The following is a 20,048-nucleotide window of genomic DNA, read 5'->3' as shown; positions in this document are numbered from 1 at the left end:
GTTCGATTACAGGCGAATTGTTTGGGTTTGGAGGATGAACTTCAGGTCCTGGGAGAATAAAGCAGATGATGAAGATGATGATGATGATGAATGAAGCATTGTTAATTTGATCAGTTCTATCACTACACCTGTTTTATTTTCCCATACTGTAGCCCAGTTGCTTCACTCCGACACCGTAATAGTGTTCATAAACAGGCTGAGAGAGCGTAAGTTTTGGCCCCTCCTCCGTTTGCTAAACGCAGCCTCGGTGGATGTTTAACTGTGAAGCGAGTCTAAAGTAACACAGACTAAATTAAATCCTGTGACGTGAGGACATTAATTTTGCCTCAGCTCTTGCCCAACACATACACACACACACACACACACACACGTAGACTAAAGCTTGTGGCTCATGTTCATTAGCCTGCTGCGCTCCAAATTGTGCGTGGGGTTTACTCAGAGCTCAGGGTTCACTTCCTCCTCTTTAAACCGTATAATACATCATGTGGATTAACTGAGATGCACCAGAGCGCCAAACACACACACACACACACGCTTTATTGTCATCATCGACACAGGAAAAGACCAAACCTGATGTTTCCCCACAAGATGTGTCCTGATTGACCCTGTCTTGTGTGTGTGTGTGTGTGTGTGTGTGTGTGTTTTAGGTGTGTGTGTCTGGTTGAATCTGTGCTGATGGCTCTCCTGAGAATCTGAGGTGTTACCCGGGTGTTTCTCTTCAGGCCGAGGTGAGTGAGATTTTATCCGATCCTGACCCCGAGCGCTGTCCTGTCCTCTTTCTCATGTCCGTTGTCTTCATCAGTCGAGGTCGCGTCCCACTGGCGAGTCCTAATCAGCGTCTGTATCGCCGAACTCTAGTGCAGAACCTACCGAAGATACGGCGTGCTGTGTGTGAAAGGGTTAGGGGCGGAGCTACCACCTAGGTTTTATAGTAACCGTAAGTGTCTCAGGGTGTTTTATTCCTCTCGTACCACAGCGTAAGATGTAACCATGGCAACACGAGGACGTATCAGAGCAATAGTGTTCATTATATATCGAAGCTGCTCTCACCTCACACTCAGTTTATCATCACACTCGGATGCATTAAAATAAATCACTTCCTCATCACAGTGACGAGTTTATTCACAGCTAAAATACTGTTTGTTTTACTGCAGTTCACTTCCTGCTTGATTCCGAGTCAAAATCATCCTGTGTGTGTTGGAGTATACTGGTTGATTCAGAATTCAGATTTTTTATGTTGCATTAATTACTTTTATTAATATCATATATTTTGTATTCCTGGTTAATTACAGTAAGTTGATTCAGAGAGATTATTTTTTTACTTATCACGAATTAATTCAGAATTAAAATGTTTTTAAATGTATTTATTTATTTATTTATTTATTTATTTTTTAGCTGGAGAGTCAAAATGTTTTTTTCTTTATTTCGAGATTATTTCCTGATGGTAAGTTGGTTCGAGGTGAATTTTTATTTATTGATTTATTATATATTGATTTATTTATTCACTAATTTATTTGTTTGTTGGTTTATTTACATATTGCAAGCGTTCAGATGAATCGATTCAGAATCAAAATGATGTTTTTTTTTTGTTTGGTTGTTTTAAAGAAATTTGCTTTTAAAATTTGAAAGAAAAGCTCAGAGACACCCTTCATACTTTTCCCTGTGTTTCCCTGAGACACACCTGTCTCACCTACGCGGTCTTTCTCACAGTGAGACGCAGTGACTCCCTGACATTCCGCGAGCTGAAGTTGAATTTTTCACGCGGAAAGATTGAAAACGTAATCTCGATGCCAAAACTGGAAAAAATCTAAAAGTCTATTAAACCGCTCTGACACATGTGACGGGTGTCAGAATTGTTATTATTTGTTTGTTTTTTTCCGCCACTTTCTGCAGCTGTGATGAAGTAGTTCCTGTTAGCAGCCCTGGAGGCTTTAATGAATAAGTAGCAACCACATATAACAACAACAACCTGTTTATTTGTTCTCCGAGCCGTTGTTTTAGTTTTAATCAATACCTTCTGACGAATCTGAGACGAGAATTCTACATCGCTGTTCCTGTAATAAGGAGTAAAATGTTTCAGATGCGTCCCGTTTCAATTACGCTCACCAACATTACTGTCGCCCATAAAGGCGATAATCATATTCCATATTCCATTAGGAAGTCACTGCTCGGCGTACGCGCCGGCCTTAAACACATTCGTGTCGTTAGAGGAAGTCAATGGGAGCGCGATAAACGCTATTAAACACGGGTCTCATCTGTGGCGCTGTTTATTATATCTGCAGTCTGATTGGCCGCTGATTCAGAGCGCTACGTCTACTTAAGAGACACACATGGCGGCTCCTCGTGAGGCTCCTACGCGTGTCTAAGCCGCCCGCCCTCGCCAGATAAGAGGCGCTGGTCCTGATGGTGGGTCGTGTGGCTCATTTTGCCCTGTGGAGCCGCGGTGTAGCCGGTGTTGCGGTCATTAGCGAGTCAGGCCACCGCGCCGCTGGGAGACATGAAGGATGGAGCCGGACGCCACTTATCGACCGTCTACAGTGGACACAAAGTGATCGTTAGGAAAAGTACTGGAAGAATCAATAGATTTTTATTTTATTTTATTATTACTGTTATATACCCTGTTTGGGAAGAAAAACAAGTCCAGACTGAAGGAGTAATTGTTTATCCATAACGCCTTTTTAAGTGTCTCTATCAGATTAGCCGTGTGATGAGAAAAGAAAAGGGCAGCGGCACAAGGAAATCGATACGCGCTCTTATCCAGATTCACTTCACACGCAGCTTCATAACCGTGATGACGCTCGGCCTTGCGTTCCTCAGCAGGCTGCCATCGATTAGCCTCAACTCCTCAAAAACTAAATATATGTACACACACCTTCTTTTTTTTTTTCTCCTCCCACCGAGCGTCCTAGTTTTTGCATTTTGGCCGTCTAACAAACCTCCTGACATCTTTCCTATGTTTGGTTCCGCTTTTTTTTTTCTCTTTCTTTTTAGAAACACCACATCTAATATTCTTCTTTAAAGCTCTAATAAATTTGTTGTTTGCCTCCAGGGAAGCTGCCAGCGTCCTTAAGCTATAAATCGATCTTAAAGCAAGAAAAGGCATTTTATAAGCAACAAGCCTGCTACACTGGATTCCACACTTGTTTACAGCACCACACACACACACACACACACACACCCACACACACACAGAAAACATCTATATCATAAGCATTGTTGGGTGTAACGCGTTAAAGTACTTGGATTACTTTTTTGACGTAATGAGTAATCTAACCCGTTGGGTCCGCCATATAAGTACTCAGATATTTAGTTACTTTTATAAAAATATAATCCAGTATTCAGACAATTTATGTAAACTGTGAGCCAGACAGCAGTCATTTACAATCCGTTAGTGTGTGTGAAAATCGTCCTACGAAAGCCCCGTCCCTGATAACCCGTTCCTCTCTGTTATTCCTGCTGTTCTACCCCTATCTCACCTATGCGGTTTGAATAAGCTAGACCCGACATGCGGAAAGATGGAAACCTAATCACAGCGTCAAAACTTGCGGTAAAACATGATGAAATGTCCTTACGGCCACCGCGTGAAACCGCATAGATGAGATAGGGGTATTAGTAGTTAACAGATTATAGGCCAAACTTGGCTGAGTGATGATGGTAGAATAATTATAAAGATCTTGACTAAAACAACATGCATGAGGAATCACAAAGGAGTTTTCATTTTATGCAATGGAAAAGTACTCGAACTAGTTACTGTAATGTAACGTAACTGATTAAATTTTAAAGACAGTAATTTTGTAATGTAGTTAGTTACTTTAAAAAGTAACGCGCCCCAACACTGATCATAACACTGAGCATCTCAACAGGAAAAAAAAACACATCTCAACAATTAGCTCTACAGGAACAATAATTGTTTTTTACAGGAATAGTTCAGTACGAAACCCGGGTCAAAAGTTCATCGCTTCTGCTCTACTGAATCCGCCCACTCGGTCTGTTGTTTAGAGTTTATCTGTAATTACAGTGTGTGTAGTACGACTCTCATTAGTAAATTATTACACTTCTAATTCAAGACTTTGGAAATCTCAGCTTTTATCTGTCTTTTTTTTTGTGTGTGTGTTTCCGTTATTATATTATTTACATGAAACTAAAAATACCCGTGAGAAGCATCACACCAAGATATTATCTGAACTTAAAAAAAGATTTGCTTTGACTTTATTATTGTGGGCGAAACCTTCATGGCTCGATATCTTCTAATCAGATATAACAGTCTTGCATAAAATCTTCTTTTGTAATCATGATTTCGGCTCCACACCCGCTCCAGTCTCTTCCTCGAGTCGGGATCGAGGATCGCTCGCTGTTCGTTTCGATCATGCACTGCGGGGAAATAAATTAACCAGGAAGCTGACATCTATAAATCGACATACACGATGTTTGATTGACGTCTTCAGATTTTAATCCCTGCATGTGAATCGACTCTAAATTTAATTACCTTCTCACTGGTGTTCACTTCCTGCAGACGAGTTGATTCGGATTTAAATCAGTTTCTCCCTAGATTTTGTTTCCTGCATCTGAGCCAAACGAGGGAAAAAGCAGTTAGACACACGTGCTTGCTACCTGCAGGTTAGTCGATTCAGAGTCGGATCACTTTATCAGTAAGGTTCACTTCCTGTAGCTGCGCCAATTTACTACCAGTTTTCATTTTTACTAGTGTTCACAATTCGAGTCACGTTGTTACTAGATGATACTTCCTGCAGGAGTGTCGATTCAAAGTCCAGTTACTTTTTCTCTGGTGTTCACTTCCTGCAGGTCAGTTCATTTAAGTCACTTTTTCAGTTTACTTCCTGCAGGTGAGCCAGTTTAGAGCCAGTTCACCTTTTCACTAGTGTTTACTTCCTGCAGACGAGTCGATTCAGAGTCGAATGTCTTTCTCTGTGAAGTTCACTTCCTGTAGCTCAGCCAATTTAAGTTTACATTACCGCTCAAAAGTTTGGGGTCGTTATTGTTTTCCAAGAAAACACACAAAATTTAAATTTCTGAATAGAAAATACAGCAAAAGAACAAGACATGCTGAATGATTTTGATGTAAAATGATGAACGTGTTCTTCAAACTTTGCTCTTATTAAAAATAAAAAAACAGCTTTTGCAGTAATTCCAGTCTGGCAGACCTAGGCCTCCTTAGCCTTTCAAGATAATCTGATGAGATTTCACCACGAGCTTCCTGGAACGTCTCACACAGGATGGATAGGCTTCATGGAGTCTTCATACGGTCACGCAGCTCCTCCCACAGCAGCTCGGTAGGCTTCAGATCCAGAGACGAGGAACTCCAGGCGTTTCTGAAATGAATAAAATTCTTTGTGAATTGCATGGAAATTTGTTTTTCTTTGGAAAACAAAGAAATTTGCAAGTGTGAGTGGTCAAGTAGTTACATCTTCACTAGTGTTCACTATCTGAAGGTTCAGAGTCAAATCACTTTGCCTTTAGATTCAGTAACGGATTACATTCGCGTTCACATAATACTCTCGCGTTACTGTGATCGGGTAGTTTTTTTTGTGTCCTTCTACTTTTTAAAGTAGTTTTTAAAATGTGTAATTTTACTCTTACTCAAGTATGTTTTGTTGAAGTATTGTACTACATCGCTACATTTTAAATCATATTCACTACTGAGTAAAAAATTAATAAATGAACAATTATAAAAAACAATGCAACAGGGAAGGAAAGAAATTGCACTCGGGAAATCACTGCACTGTTTAATTAATGGAAAACAAACGCACTAAATTCACAAGAACGATGGAGACGGACAACACAGACGCCACTGATGCAGAACCAGCTGAAAGTGAAGTGCCATCAAATTCTCGCACTGGACTGGTCACAAACTGGACCGGTAGCCAGTAGGAAAAAAGGACAATTTGCTGCTTGTTAAATTTCTTGATTCTGTTAAGTTCGGAAGACCGAAATCACAGTCCTGTCTAATTTGTAACTGTCAAGACTTTCTAAAAAGTAGACTTTATTTTTTTCATAGACAATAGAGCTCGGCGTTGAAGGAACATGATGTTTTTTTTCGCACTAATGGGCTCTCTAGAGAGCGTGAAGGTGAGATGAATGCTTCATTCAATCGAGTAAATAGTTCCCTCTCACAGTCACACCACTCAGAAGCATAACCATGAATTTATGTAAGCTGCTGCGAGAGACTGAGACGCCCGTTCTCTCTCTGTACGCGCTGTACGCCGGCGGCCTCGTCTCAGGATTATGTAACCCAGCGTTACAGGAGCATATGGGCTCTTCATCCGACTCGAGCAGGAGGAGACTCTGCTGTGACCGACATGGATGCTGTAGGAGAGCAGCAGCCTGAAGACGGACCTCTGTACGATTGTGTTTTTTTTTTTTTTTTTTTTTTTTCATTATTATGCTTTATAATCAACTGTTTTAAAGCATCATCTTCTGCATAATTGGTTTTATTGATTTTTTTTTCCTGTGGAGGAGAAGACCGGTGCACGCCGAAGTGCCCGGCAAAATTTGAGCTTCACTCTCTTTAAACATGTTTTATGTATGAGAATATATTTATAGATGACTTTCATTAGGATAACGCGCAGCGGAGCGAGGCGTCCCTTATTTAGGGCGAGCTCGGCTCAGGAAACTGTCTGCTTTGTTGTATTGAATTATTTATGGACAGGGTAAAACTCTGGGAAGTCTTTATACCCCTCCCCCGCCCACAGTCAGACAACTTTATTCAGACCTCTCTGGGGTTGCTAAGAATTTTAAAAAAAATTTCTGAAGGGACGTAACTTGTTTATAACGTTGAATGAGCTTCTCTTGTCTGTTTCCGCATAAGATGAACAATATTCATTACCAGTAAGAGATTAAGAGTCACACAGTCACAAGGGAGTGTGTGTGAAGGGTGTGTAATGTATTGTAGGGAGTGGGTAGTGTGTCAACCCTTAGAGGAACATTAGACTTATTAACCAAATGTGTGTACGTGATGTGGCTGGATGTGTGTGTTCGGTCCAGGCCCATACAACACGATGAGACAAACAGATTGCTCTTCTATGCCGTGTCTCTCCCCTGACACTTTTTTTTTTGTGTGTGTGTGTATGCATCAGCAAACCGCCATCTCCATGATGCAATCAGCAATAATACTGTTGTCTCCACGGAGATTTTCGAGACGAGTCGATTTTCGTCTGCTCCGTCCGTGGTGCTCATGTCTCTTGCTATAACATCGAGAATCCTGAAATGACGCCGAGCTGTGAATAGACTCGACGCTTTTTCAATTAAAAGGTGTGCATTTGCGAGTTGTTTTCGCTCTTTTAAAAGAACCGTGATGGGAGAAAAACAAAGCCAAGCCGAGGACAAGTAACAGCCGTGGAGTGGAGACGTGGCGAGACGGAAGCGAGAGTCTTTTTACATCCGCTCGAATTCAGCCACAATCCTAATGTCCATGTTCGAGGATATTCACAGAGCATCAAAAATCAATAAGGAGCCACGTTCAAGTCAAACCAGGACTTTTTTAATTAGTGCAGAATAACAGAACACAGTTATGAGAGTAAAAATGTCCTGTATTTCTCTATATAATCCTCCGCTACACTAATGCACTTGTCTGTGTTTCACTTGTGCTCGGACATCGTCGAGGTAAAAAGTTCTCTCAGTACACTGGAGGTCTCTGATCAGACTCCTTCCTGCTGTACATCTGAAACACTGGCCGCCCAAGAACACCTGTGAATGGATCGTCATTCTCAGACATACGACCGTCTTTGAAATGTTTGTCCCATTACAGTGTTTGACTAAAGCTAGGAGTGAACAGCTCGTCACTGTACTGAGTGTGAAGTCTTCTGGAAATATTAGTCACTTTCACAAAGGAATTTCATCATAAGTCCCGGTTTGACTTGAACACAGCATCTCGTCAGTCTAAAGCAAACGCTTTGATAAACACCTCTACTCTTACTTTAAATTAACATTATATATAAAATTAATATATAATTTTATATTATATATAAAAAAAATTTACGATGCAGACTTCATCTCTATCGTACAGTATTCTCACTTTTATTTTAAATGTAAAATTTCTGCAGTGTTGGGAATTCCCAGTCCAGTTGTGACGCAGTGTTTGTCGTGACCTTGTCTAAGGCAGGTAGCAGATTCTGACGAGGGAGACATGGATGAGTGTGACTAATCCCCCGGATCTCCTGTCCAATCTGGGTGAAGCGCTGCATCGTCCTTCACGCCCCGCCGAATAAACGCTCCGTATCTCGACCCGGCATCTCTGCCAATCAAACTGTATCAGGAGCAAACGCTAGCTGGAAAACCCTGAGCCTGTCCTGTTTAAATCCCTTCAAAATCCCTGTGTGTGTGTGTGTGTGTGTGTGTGTGTGTGAAAGTGACCTGGCGGTGTTCAGGTGGAGCATGGCGGGCTTCCAGGATCTAATGTGACTCTAACGCCTCTAATGTTTATAAATCCTGTTTATTTATCCCGTTATAAATCCCAAAAAACTTTCTGGGAACAATCTCAGTACTCGTAACTAATCGGAAAGGAACTGTACAGGATTCCATCTGCTGGAGATTTCTGTTCAGTTTGTGAAAGTTTTTTTTTTAACTAAAAAATATTAGTTTCATTTCCCGAGCGAATTCAATTGCTTTCAATTCTGCGCTGGTAGCGGACCAGCTGCTCTCACACACCTGCAGTCTGAAACTGTACAGTATCTGTTAATATCATCCTTGGCTAACCAAGTTCAACAGGAACCAGCTCGCGTATATAAAACCAGCAGGCGTTACTCGTCTGTTCCCGACATCTCTCGCGAGTATCCGACGTATCCGTCTTCATTCAGGAGTTCACCAGGTCTTACAAAGTCCTACACAGTCTCTGTGTTTCAGTTCTCCGACCTGTACACCATTCGTCATGCGCAACATCACTCGGAATCGCTCCCGCGTCCTTGGACGACGAGTTTATTTTGATCCGTCATCATTTTTTTACGCTAATGGGGTGCTTCCTATTTGCCCGAACAGCACCTCTCGCTCCCGCCGGCGCTAAAAACCAGAGAAGGAAGCGGCGGTGTAAAATGAGCTCGTTTAAAAGACTTCCGCTTCCATCAAGGCCCACTTGAATCCGCGCGCGCTTAGCGTTTCATGTTGGCATTGGTATGCTAATGCTCTAATTAGCTCTCGCGCGTGCGAGAGCATAACAAAAATAGAATGGTGTCTCCACCCGAGCTGATTAGATAATTAGAATATTTCCAAAAGAACTTTCAAATTACACCTAATTATTTCACGACTCGTTCTGTTTTGCCTCGCGCGGGTAAAAGAGATCCTCACCCGCTCTCTTTCTCTCTCTCTCTCTCTCTCTCTCTCTCTCTCTCACGCTCTGGCTCAAAAGTTCACTCTTCGGATTAGCTTTTGGTAATAGAAGTACAAAAAAGAGTTTGGCTTTTATCTCCCAGACATAAGATGGCGGCGGTGTCTGTGTACGAGTGTGTGTGAACGTGTATATATATATATATTTTTTTTTTTCTCTATAGTCCTGAGCATGTATGGAGACGTCTTGAACGTTAATTGGGCTGTCTGAGCTGTTGAGAAGATAAGAAAGAATGCTGAAGCCTTCACCTTACTGCACCGGGCGCCTTTTAATAGGTTCCCAAATCACTTCACTAACTCTCTTAACCCCAAGAAAAAACCAGCAGCGGGTCCCACGGGACGGCCACGAATGAGCACATTCCAGGCACATTGGCGAGAAAAAAACGCTCACGTAGCAGGAATGTGTGCGCAAACCTCTCGCTGGCCTCCGAACACGGCGGCAGAACCGAAAGCAAACGAGCTGCTGTGGAAGGAAAAGTAAGATCAGAACGTTAAATGTTAGCGGTGTGTCTCGTCCTGATGGTATGATATTTGTTGGCACTCGTAGTTGGATGCGTTCTTCCCTCAACCGGTGAGAAGTTCTCCAAGCCCCTGTCTGCACCACAAGCCCGAAGCATGACCGATCCATGACCGACCCTCTGTATTTAAGATCTTCTCTGAGCATAGCTTTGAAAGTTTCAGCTTCAGCAGTTTTTTATTCCACAAATCCCATGTACATCCCAAAAAACATCAGGATGAGATGAAAGGTTTTCTTCTGATAACGCTTTTAGAATAGTTTTTTTCTTTGCAGTGAACAAGTTAGTACAGTACCGTCACTACAGAGTCTAATAAATCCTCCCCGAAGTCTTTCGCAGTCGAACAGGGTTTAGATTTGCCCCTTCTAGCAGGGCTTGTGTTTAACTGGTGTCTTGTATTTACATTCCGAACCGACAGAGGAAATAGTTACCAGAGAGCACCGATGCTATCGTCGTCTTGTAAATATAAAGTTCTCTTTCTTCACAAACGCCGGTTATTTCCATTGTCCTGTGTAGATGAAGTCATGGCTGCTGACTGTCGGGACAACGTTCGAGGAGAAGTCAGGGTATTTAAAGTATAAAGCTTTGTGTGTTTTATAAAGGAGAAATCTGGATCACCTGGTTTGTCCCAACATTGACTGCAGATAAGCCACAGCTCTAACAAGCTCATTAAGCTCCGAGCCCCTGGTGAACATTACGTGGGAACTCAAAACCTTTTACATCCCTTTTCTTTAACTCGCAACATTTACACTTATATTTATGCATCCAGCAGAGCGACTTAAAAAAGTGCTTTGAAGATTCCTTAAAAGTGCTTTGAAGTATCGCAAATATTACAAAAGAAGAATAAAACAACTGTAGGGCTATTGGAGATGAGTTTAATAAGGAACCCTCTGTGTGCCGCTGTGTGTCAGAGTTTCCCTGTTCTGCAGTACAGTTCCCATGTTGGTCTCCTGCAGGTGTGTGTTCAGCTTTTTCCGTTTTTAGTCTTGTTCCTGTTGCCTGATAGTTTTGACCGTATCCTGTTTCGTTCTGATAAGTTTGTCTGTTTTCACTCAGAACCTTTTGGTTTTATTTTATCCTTTGACTTATTTTTGGTTATTTTTATCCATGCCTGTTTTTCCTACTTCCTAGTTCCTGTTTTGTGTCTGTGATTACTCTTACGAATAACATTTTCTGTTATTTTTGATCTGAACTAAATAAAAAGGAAGGTTTACACACTGGCATCCTCCAAAAAAAGTTGCATATTTTAAGTGAGGCGTGTTTTTTGTGGGTTTTTTTTTTTTTTTATCTTTTTTTCTTAGGCATAAAATAAAATTCCGTACCTTCACTCCAATGTGTGTAAAACGTGCATGCAGCCAAAACGGCATCACATCAAGCTTGGCTCACGCCGCGCCTCTTATCCAGTCCTTTTCCTTCAGTCTCGTCTAATTAACCAAATCCAGAATGTGCATGTGCAGTCACTTTCAAAGCGAGCAAAGTTTAAACCCCCTTCATATTACAGCAAATTTAACCATGGAGATTAACTTCAATTTAATAAACAACTGTAGAAACAAATGTTTTTTTTGCGACAGGCTGCGAAGTGCCTAAAGATATCCTATTTAAAAGTCACTTGTTTATGTAACAACCTCAGCAGCGACCTCATTTCCCCTCTCGTCTGTTCCAACCACTCAGCATCCAGCATCATCAGTATACTAAACACCTGATCATCTGCACCGGTTTCTCATGCCTTAAGTTAGACATTTTTTATGCTTGACTGATTCACAGATCACTGTGTGGCTTAACAAACAAAAACGCACTCCTCTGAAACCGCTCAGTTACAGGGACTGGACTGAAAATGAGAGAGGGAAAAAAACACTTTGGTGGAGTACTGTCTGTGTATCATGTGATCTGATGCACCAATTCCTAATAAATATGTCAAAAGCAAAATCCTCTTTGCAGTGACTCACAGGTCTCCAGAGAGTCAGACAGTGAGAAGAACAGAGAGAGAGAGAGAGGCATCATGGGACTTGATCAGGGTTTCATTAATCATGCTGCACTCACCCCTGTGATTATCCAAGTAACTGGAATGTGCAGCTGCATTTCTGTAGTTTTATATATTTATACTTTTTGCCAGGTTGTAGATTAATAATGCGCTTCACGGAGGCTTAGTCTTCACCATCTCTGTCTCTCGGCTACACTCGTCCATCCCTGGTTCATGTCTTTCTCTTCATGTCTTTGTCCCTGCCTCAAGCTCCCAGTGTGTGTGTTTGTGTGTGTGTGTGTGTGTGTGTGTGTGTGTGTGTGTGTGCTTAGGGAGAGCAATTTCCCACTCCACTGACTCGCTCCTACAGCCCGGGGCGATGATGCGATGATGCCGGACCCTCCTAGTGGACCACCCGGTCGGTCATCAGACCCAGATGAAAGATGACGCTCCTGTGCCGAACTCTTCTGAGAGAACTTTCAGGCCAGAGGTGTTTTTTTTGGAAGCAGCAATCTGTAATTATTTTAAGCCTGGTTGTTTTAAGTTTGGAGAGTTTTCCTGAACAGAACCAGACCATCTCTGTGCAAGCCATCACTGTAATGTAACTCATTCTACATCAACGCTGCATCCGTCACAGCCGCTCAGCTAGCTTATATTAGCCATATCATCGTGCTACCTAGCATGTGTAAGAGATTAGCAATAAAGCTGTTAAAGTAACCTGTGTATATGTGAAAATAAATGCCAGGAGGAGTTTCTATTTATTCTATTGCTATTTATTTTTCTTTACTCAAGTGAATTTGAAAATTAGATTTAAGCTATTTCTTTTCACACACATTGTGATTAGCATCTAATAAAAAAACAACAGTTTATTTTCCGCCATACTTTTTAATCCTCTATATCCAATTAAATTTGTTATATTCTCAGAGCAAACTCTTTGACATCATCCATCATCCTCAGGTTCTGTTAACTTAAAGTACGTCTTACCAGCTAAATTGTTTAAAGTAATTTTGTTTTATGTATCCACATTTAGACACAGTGAATTAAATAAGCATTAAATTAAATCATTTTGATCTGATTCACTTCTTTGTTTATGTAGTATTTATTAAATCTCCTGCTAATCATCTAGACGAACCCACTGTAGAATGTGGAATTAGCAATAAAACAAAAACGAGATGAGGAGTAAATAAAAACACGGTACATATGTCAGGTGGCAGATGGTTTGAACAAGCATCTGTCGATACACATTTCATTTTAGATTAAAAAATAAACACTGAAACATTTGAAAAACAGAAAGAATCATTTTTGGCAGATTCTTGTAAAAAAAAATACAACTAAACACAAAAAAATACATATTTTTTCCTTAATGTGCATGTTTGCAAAGAATAATGCTACACACACGGCTTTAACATTGTAAAAAAGCTGGTTCACCATTTCTTATAAATACACAAATAAGCCTAGTGCTTTATGAATTGTCCCAAGACTCAGAGATAATAAGCTCTGTAGAAGTAGAGCTCCAAACCAGGCTAAAGTGGACGCTTTCCGCTGCCTTTATACCGCAAGTCCCCGACTTACAAACATTTAAGTTAGGAAATTCTGAAGATGCGAATTCTACGCACATTCGTAGATGTAAACAAATCACAGAAATAGCTCACATGTATTGTATAAAAATAGACACTGCAGTCCAGATACCAATATTTACAATTATATACAATATTTTCAGTGTGTAACTAAATGTATGAAATATCTTAAGTCCAGTATATTGTATGTGTGTGCGTGCGTGTGTGTGTGCGTTTGTGTGTGTGCGGGAGAAATGAATCAGCCTTACTGGTTTCAGTGAATAGGTCCGGGAGCACTTCAGGTCAAGTGCAGGATATATTTATTTATTTATTTATTTTTACTTTATATTTTACTACTTTACTTTTAAATTACTATTATTAATTTTTATATTAGTATTTTTAGGTTGTGGAATAAATCACCGGAGTTTCCATTAAAGCATATTTCTTATGGAGAAATTCACTCTGAGACAAAATGACGCCCGAGTTTCTCCCTCGCAATTTAAAGACACAGAGACAACATTTCACTGTGAGAATCATTTCCACGTGATGACGTTTTTTTTGGAAAAGGGGACTGAGATTTAGTTAAGTGGATTGGTATGTTTTATGTTGTATATTTGTGTCAAAGGCGTCGAAGATTCACTTTGTCAGACTTATGAACAAATCCGACTTACAGACGTGCTCCTGGAACGGAACTCGTTCATAAGTTGGGGACAACCTGTTTTTTACAAAAAGTGTTTTACAGTAAACGTTATGACGTTCACAAACAATCGCAGAGTTTTTATAATTTTAAGTGAAGCTGTATTCTGCTGCATGTACAGATTAGGACCTTCGGTGTACAAACTGTGCAACCACTATGCGTCTACGATTAACAGAATGCCAATTCAGATGTTGCGTATCGTTACACTCCTCAATAACGACACCCTGTATGTGGTTAGAGCTTGTACGCTGCATCATGGTTGAATCACCGAGTAGAAGTTGTTTTATCTCGGCAGGAGAACAGCATGTTTATTTTACTCTTGTAATTACGGAGGTAATGAATCAACAATGACAGACTCGTACACTGTCACCGAGGTGTGTGCCGCCATTCAGCTCCGGGAGATGATGCGGGAAATAAAGAAAACTCAAACACACACGGGTATAAAACACGTCTGTCCACGTGATTTAGATTTATTTCCCGCCGGTCATCTGTCCCACCTGCTTTCTTTCATTTCCCAAGACGTTTGTTAATCACCTGGGGTTATTTTTCTCACACACTCGCAAGTCAACGCCAAGGATCATTTGTCTAACAAATCAAACCGAGCAGATGGTCATCTGAAAGCTTTATTTTTCGCTGTATTAACTCGTTTCCTCAGCCAATTAGTCGGCGAGTGCCGCAGCAATCGTGAGTGAAGGTCACCGTAAAGATGCCGGCGGTTAGTTTCTGATTAATTCAGCATGGCTTTCACGGTGCTCATTAAGAAATAGAACTTATTGTTGTTGTTTTTGCAAAAATAGACCCAATATCATCACGTTTCTATATATATATATATATATATATATATATATATATATATATACACATTTTTTTTTCTTTTCTTTTTTTTTTCCTCTCAAGGTGATGGTTTTGTACGTGTACAAGTGAAGTACATCCAAGAGACGTTCAATAAGAGATGTAGTGGACTAATATGTTCAGGTTTTCATTTTTTTTCTTGACGTAGAGTTACTGCTATGTGTCACCGCTACTAAAATAAAAGGAAGCTTAAACTGTCCGTGGCATTTAGAGGACTTCTCTCCGGCTTTTAAAGGAGAGGTGAACCGCAGTGACGTCTTCCCTATAAATCATCTCCCTCATGTCCTCTGTTAAAGCCGCTCCTTCAGCCACAGAGCGGCGAACCGTTAGCGTTTGACACAGTTTCTCATCCGTCACCTGTTGTGGTCGTAATGTTCGTTACCTCGACGTTTTATCTCCAGTTAAGACGAAATGCCGTATACGCACAAAATCACGCACTTGAGTTATGGGTGCTGGGTCGGTATCACAGGAGTCATCTAAGACACGCTGTGTACCATTCAGAGTGATTGAGACACTCGGGAGTCCGGGCATGACTTAAACGCGTAATAAGAGGGAGAAAGAGAGTGTTAGTGGTGGAGTGAACAAACCGTCCTCTTGTAAATCACTCACACTCGTCTTAAAAGTGTAACAGTATTCACTGCTTCTTTAAGCATGGTATGTTGTTAAAGGGTTTCTTTTTGTGTGTGTGTGTGTGTGTGTGTGTGTGTGAGCACATGCATACTAATGAGAGCTGCACAGAATACACGACGATGGTGCATATAAATTGCTTTGATTCATTTATTTATTTAATTCTGTGTGTGTGCGGTTAAATTTTTCCGCTCCCACTCTGACCTTGCGTTAATCAGTTCACCCTGGTCTCTGTCATGCTCCATGTTTCTCGTAAAAGGTCAAACCGCCACAAAAGGAGATAGCATGTCCTTACGATATGTCCTCCTCCACGAGTCTCCTCTGATATGGCATTTATCTGAAGTGTGAGTGTGAGGGTGTGTTCAATTTACAGCAGTGAAAGAGTGGGAGAACAGAACTGAACGTGGCTGAAAGCGCAGACCTGAGGGTCACCTCAGCTACTTGATAAGGCTGATGAGTGAACTGCGTAGGGTGCTTGTTTTGCCCCTCCACACTAGCTCGAGTTCCGTTAGAGGAATGTAATCCATGACTGGGTGGCGTCACTACACAAACTGTTTTATTCCCTTTATAGCAAAGCACATTCACAACCATTATTTAACATTTTTCAGTGTTTCCTGATTGGCATTACTTCTTTTAAAGGTTTATAGTTATGTCCACACAAGTCACTTCCTGTTCCTGTTCGTACCTCAGTGTTTTTTCTTCCTCTACAGTTAGTCATATTACCAAGAAAGCGCCAAGCATGAGCTCCTGTCCTGTGGCTACACCTTGGCGACATTGAGATAGTATTGCGAGCTGCACTGTTTCTCTTTCTCCTCGTAGTAGCGCTCTGTAATTACTTTTACTAAAAAAAAAGAAAAAAGTGTGTCAAGGGAGAATCACCAATCTCAGCACTTTCTCTCTCGAGCTTCAGCGTCTGTGATTGCAGCAGCTGGTGCGTCGCGACCCGTTGCAGCTTTTCTTTATAACGCAGTTTAGTAGGTCTTTAGACCCAATTACGAGACGGGTGTCAAGTACAACAGACAGGACACTTCTTTCCTTTGACTTTGCTTCTACAGTACCTGCATTGTTCAAGTTGGCTTGCTGTGTTCATAATGTAGCACTCCCCCTTTTAATTCTGTGTGGTTTTGTGCAAAAACATAATAAAAAATATAATTGCAAGCAAGGATAAGTGGGCCCAAGCCACCCAGGCACACCAGAAAGACAGTGGGCACATGTATTTAAAGGGGATGTACAAATACCATTATTATATAATTTTGGGAAACGGGGAATTTAATGTTAAAACATACAAAAAGCCAGAGATGCTGAAAAAAAAGGCATCACACTATGATGTCACTGAACATGATTTTATTAAATTTGATGTCCCACAGAAACTTATTAACCACTTTTCACAAGTTTAAGGCATTATCATGGCTGACCCGTTTGAGATATCAAAAATCCCTTTACAATTTTGCGTCCTCAGTGTCTTTAGATCACACCAGCCCGGTTTGGTGGCGATCGTATAAATCCTCTAGGAGGAGTATATAAAAATCCTTTCGGTGCACAAAATAGCTGACATCCTCTTGAGTTGAGGCCAGGACATGCAGTGCGAAAGTTGTTCGGCCTCAATGCGACTCATCTGATCGTAGCAGGACTTGGACAAATACAAAATTTTTTACTTTTACTGTGAAATTATTTGTTTATCAAACATGAACCGGAAAAGAAAAAGAAGTAAAAGAGACAAAGCTGTTTCTACCTTAAAACATTGCTTCCGTTCATTGATGTTTTTGGACGTTCTTGTGGAGCATTTCAGTGCTCCGGATGTTTAAATTTCCACATGTACATCTAAAGTACAGGGTTGCAGGTTCCTTCAGATCCCTGATAAAGGACGGGGAACGCGCTATCCACTCTCTTTCACATACATGAGCTACGTGTGATTTGGAGAGACAAAGTCAGCGCGTAACCACCTTCCCGGTAGACTGATGGAGACTGATGTCCCTGGTGATTTTATCAGGACATGTTTCGTTACTTCATAATTATATAGATAGAAATGTTTTTTTTTGTTTTTTTTTCTGCCTTAATTGATTTAATAAACAATGAAACGCCTCCAAAGTCGTTCTCGGTTGTTCTGAGTGTGATGAATGCTCCTGTCAGTTTATACGCTTTGTGAACGTGGAGATGACAAATCGACTCGATTACTGAAATTAACTACCAGAGTTAAAGAAAATGAGTCTAGACAAATTTGAATGAGTTTAATTACGGATCTGACGGTGAACTATTTCTAATGGAAACATAAGCAGAGAACTTTAGTCAACTTTTTTTGAGGCGTCATTTTATTTTCTTAAACCTGGAATTTTCATTTATAGGACTCAGGAAGGTCAGTGTGTGTATGAGTGTGTGTGTGTATATACTGTATGTATATGTGTGTGTGTTTTTATATATATATATATATATATATATATATATATATATAATCCCTCTGTGATCCCTATCCTGTGTTAGCTCTTATTTTGTATTTTCTTCCTCTTACCCTCCTGCTTTATTGTTGTAGTCAGAAATCTGCATAATAACCCGAATTTATTATAATCACCTCTTCTGCAGCGTTTCGTTCCCGCCGTTTTCTCGTCGACCTGCCGGCGACTCGTTAATCAGGGTTTTATTGATGCGCGGAGTCGATGTGGATTTTATGCTTTCGCCGAGCCGCTAACGGCGTCCGTTCGAGATGCGGCTCTCATCATCTCTCGCCTCTGATCATGATTAAAATATAAAACTCTCTCAGTATTCAGGAAAAGCTCTTTGTGTACCTGAAAGATGAACAAAACCGGACATCATTACAGCGCGCGGTGCGTCATTACACTAGGATTTGATAAAGCTGGCGTTTTTAATATTAAGGAATATCAAAAAGTCAGATTTGTCCTTGTGTTTATTCACTTTGTTTGTGAGGTGAGATTCGGAGAAGAGGAAAAAAAAAGGAAATAACACCCTTCTGTATTGGACTTGATGATGTCAGCAAACACAACAGACTTCACACACACTGTACACACACAGACAAAGAGATTTTAATCTCGCTATAGTTGTTGCCATATGCTTTCAGCATTTCTAGGTTCTCCTCACACCTGAGCGTCATCAGATTAAACTCAGTGAAGAAAGGCTCGCGTGTGTGTTTGTTCGTCTTGTCAATCTGACCGTTGTAAATAGTAACAGACAGCGAGCGTCTTTTGGGTCCAGAACGCAAAGACAGAGGACGCCAAAAGGGCGCACTGTCAGAAACCATGAAGGCTCCTATACGTCTTCATTCACTGAGGTGAGACGTTTCGATCATCAGGAACATTATCGACAGGTCAAGAGAAGAAAAAACATGACACTGTGTATAGAAAGAAGACAAAGCGTCGTCAAGCTCTGAATTTAAGACTAGTACCCTTCAGCTTGTTCAAGTGAAGTGATCAGCGTTGAGTTTAACCCCGGATAGTTGCCCCAGTGGTCCGTACTCATGTCCTGATTGATGTTTTCCTTCGGGGGCTCTTTATTAAACCCTGACTGTCAGTCACGTCTCTCCACCTTTATGTCTAGTTAAAGCTTCCACCAAACTGCGATCTGTCACCTCGCTCTCACTTACAGGATGCTTAGGGTCGTCCGGTAACGAAACAGAACACACACACACACACACACACACAGTTTCTGACTGAAACTCTGCATGGAAATTAGGCAGCAAATTCTCCTATTTCCTTTCAGTTGTTTCCTCTCATCTCCCATCGCATCAGCACACACACAAAAAACGAGCAGAGGAATGCTTAAAAACAGCCAGAGGGCGGAGTCAGAACTGGTTCACGTTCTCTGACTGGGTGGAGTCGAAACAGTAGTAATACAGGTGATGTGTACTGTAGATGAGTGTGATGTATAGAGTGTCATGGATTAGGGTTCTAGGTTGGATTAGGTCCTACTCAATCTGCTGGACTTTCGGTTTTGTAGCCCAAAAACCTGAGTATACATGTTTGAAATGTCGCCCATATCCATATAAGGAAATGGTTTAAAGCTGATCCGTACCCGGAAGTCATGACTCGCACCAGCGTCTCCATCGTCTGGTTCTGCTTTGCCGGAGGAACTCTGCGTCCTTCCTGAAGTTCTTCAGTGAGAACCGGACGAGTTTCCGGTTTCGGCCCTTTTTTGATTATTTTTTTAAGGGTTTGTGAAAATTAGCGCGCGCTAATGAGGGATCGTTACAGTCATTAGGGACGGGCTGTCTCCTTCAGACTCTCTCTCCAATTAGGCTCGTCTCTTTCTCTCTGGCATTAAAGTTGATCAGTGAGAAGCGACTCTGCCGCGGAGGACAATCAGCCGCTCTTACACGCGCGGCGCATTACCCGTGTGTGAATAAGCGTGTATCCACACTCTGCATAGTTATTCGTCTCGCAACGACCTTGCCACCCTGACTGTGCACTCCTTCACCTCTTTATCTCTCTCTCTCTCTCTTTCTTTTCATGCCACACAGATAAATGCCTCTCCATTACCAGAGAGAGTGCGATCCATCA

General features: G+C 41.2%; 1 protein-coding gene across 6 annotated transcripts in view; it reads left to right on the top strand.

Moving 5' to 3' along the window:
• The first annotated feature begins 654 nt into the window (after nucleotides 1-654).
• Nucleotides 655-20,048, top strand: part of arvcfb (ARVCF delta catenin family member b) — a 96,749-nt gene continuing 77,355 nt past the window's right edge. For 5 of the 6 annotated variants that reach the window (XM_053480475.1, XM_053480479.1, XM_053480476.1 and 2 more), the window contains exon 1: nucleotides 661-728. The gene's annotated coding sequence lies outside the window, so the exon portion shown is untranslated. Of the gene's footprint in view, nucleotides 729-20,048 lie in introns of all 6 variants that reach the window. The other variant, XM_053480481.1, reaches the window with a different exon arrangement.

Source organism: Clarias gariepinus, chromosome 21 (assembly GCF_024256425.1).
Source record: "Clarias gariepinus isolate MV-2021 ecotype Netherlands chromosome 21, CGAR_prim_01v2, whole genome shotgun sequence".
NCBI classification, from domain to species: domain Eukaryota; kingdom Metazoa; phylum Chordata; class Actinopteri; order Siluriformes; family Clariidae; genus Clarias; species Clarias gariepinus.
This window is presented reverse-complemented; position numbering and strand designations above follow the sequence as displayed.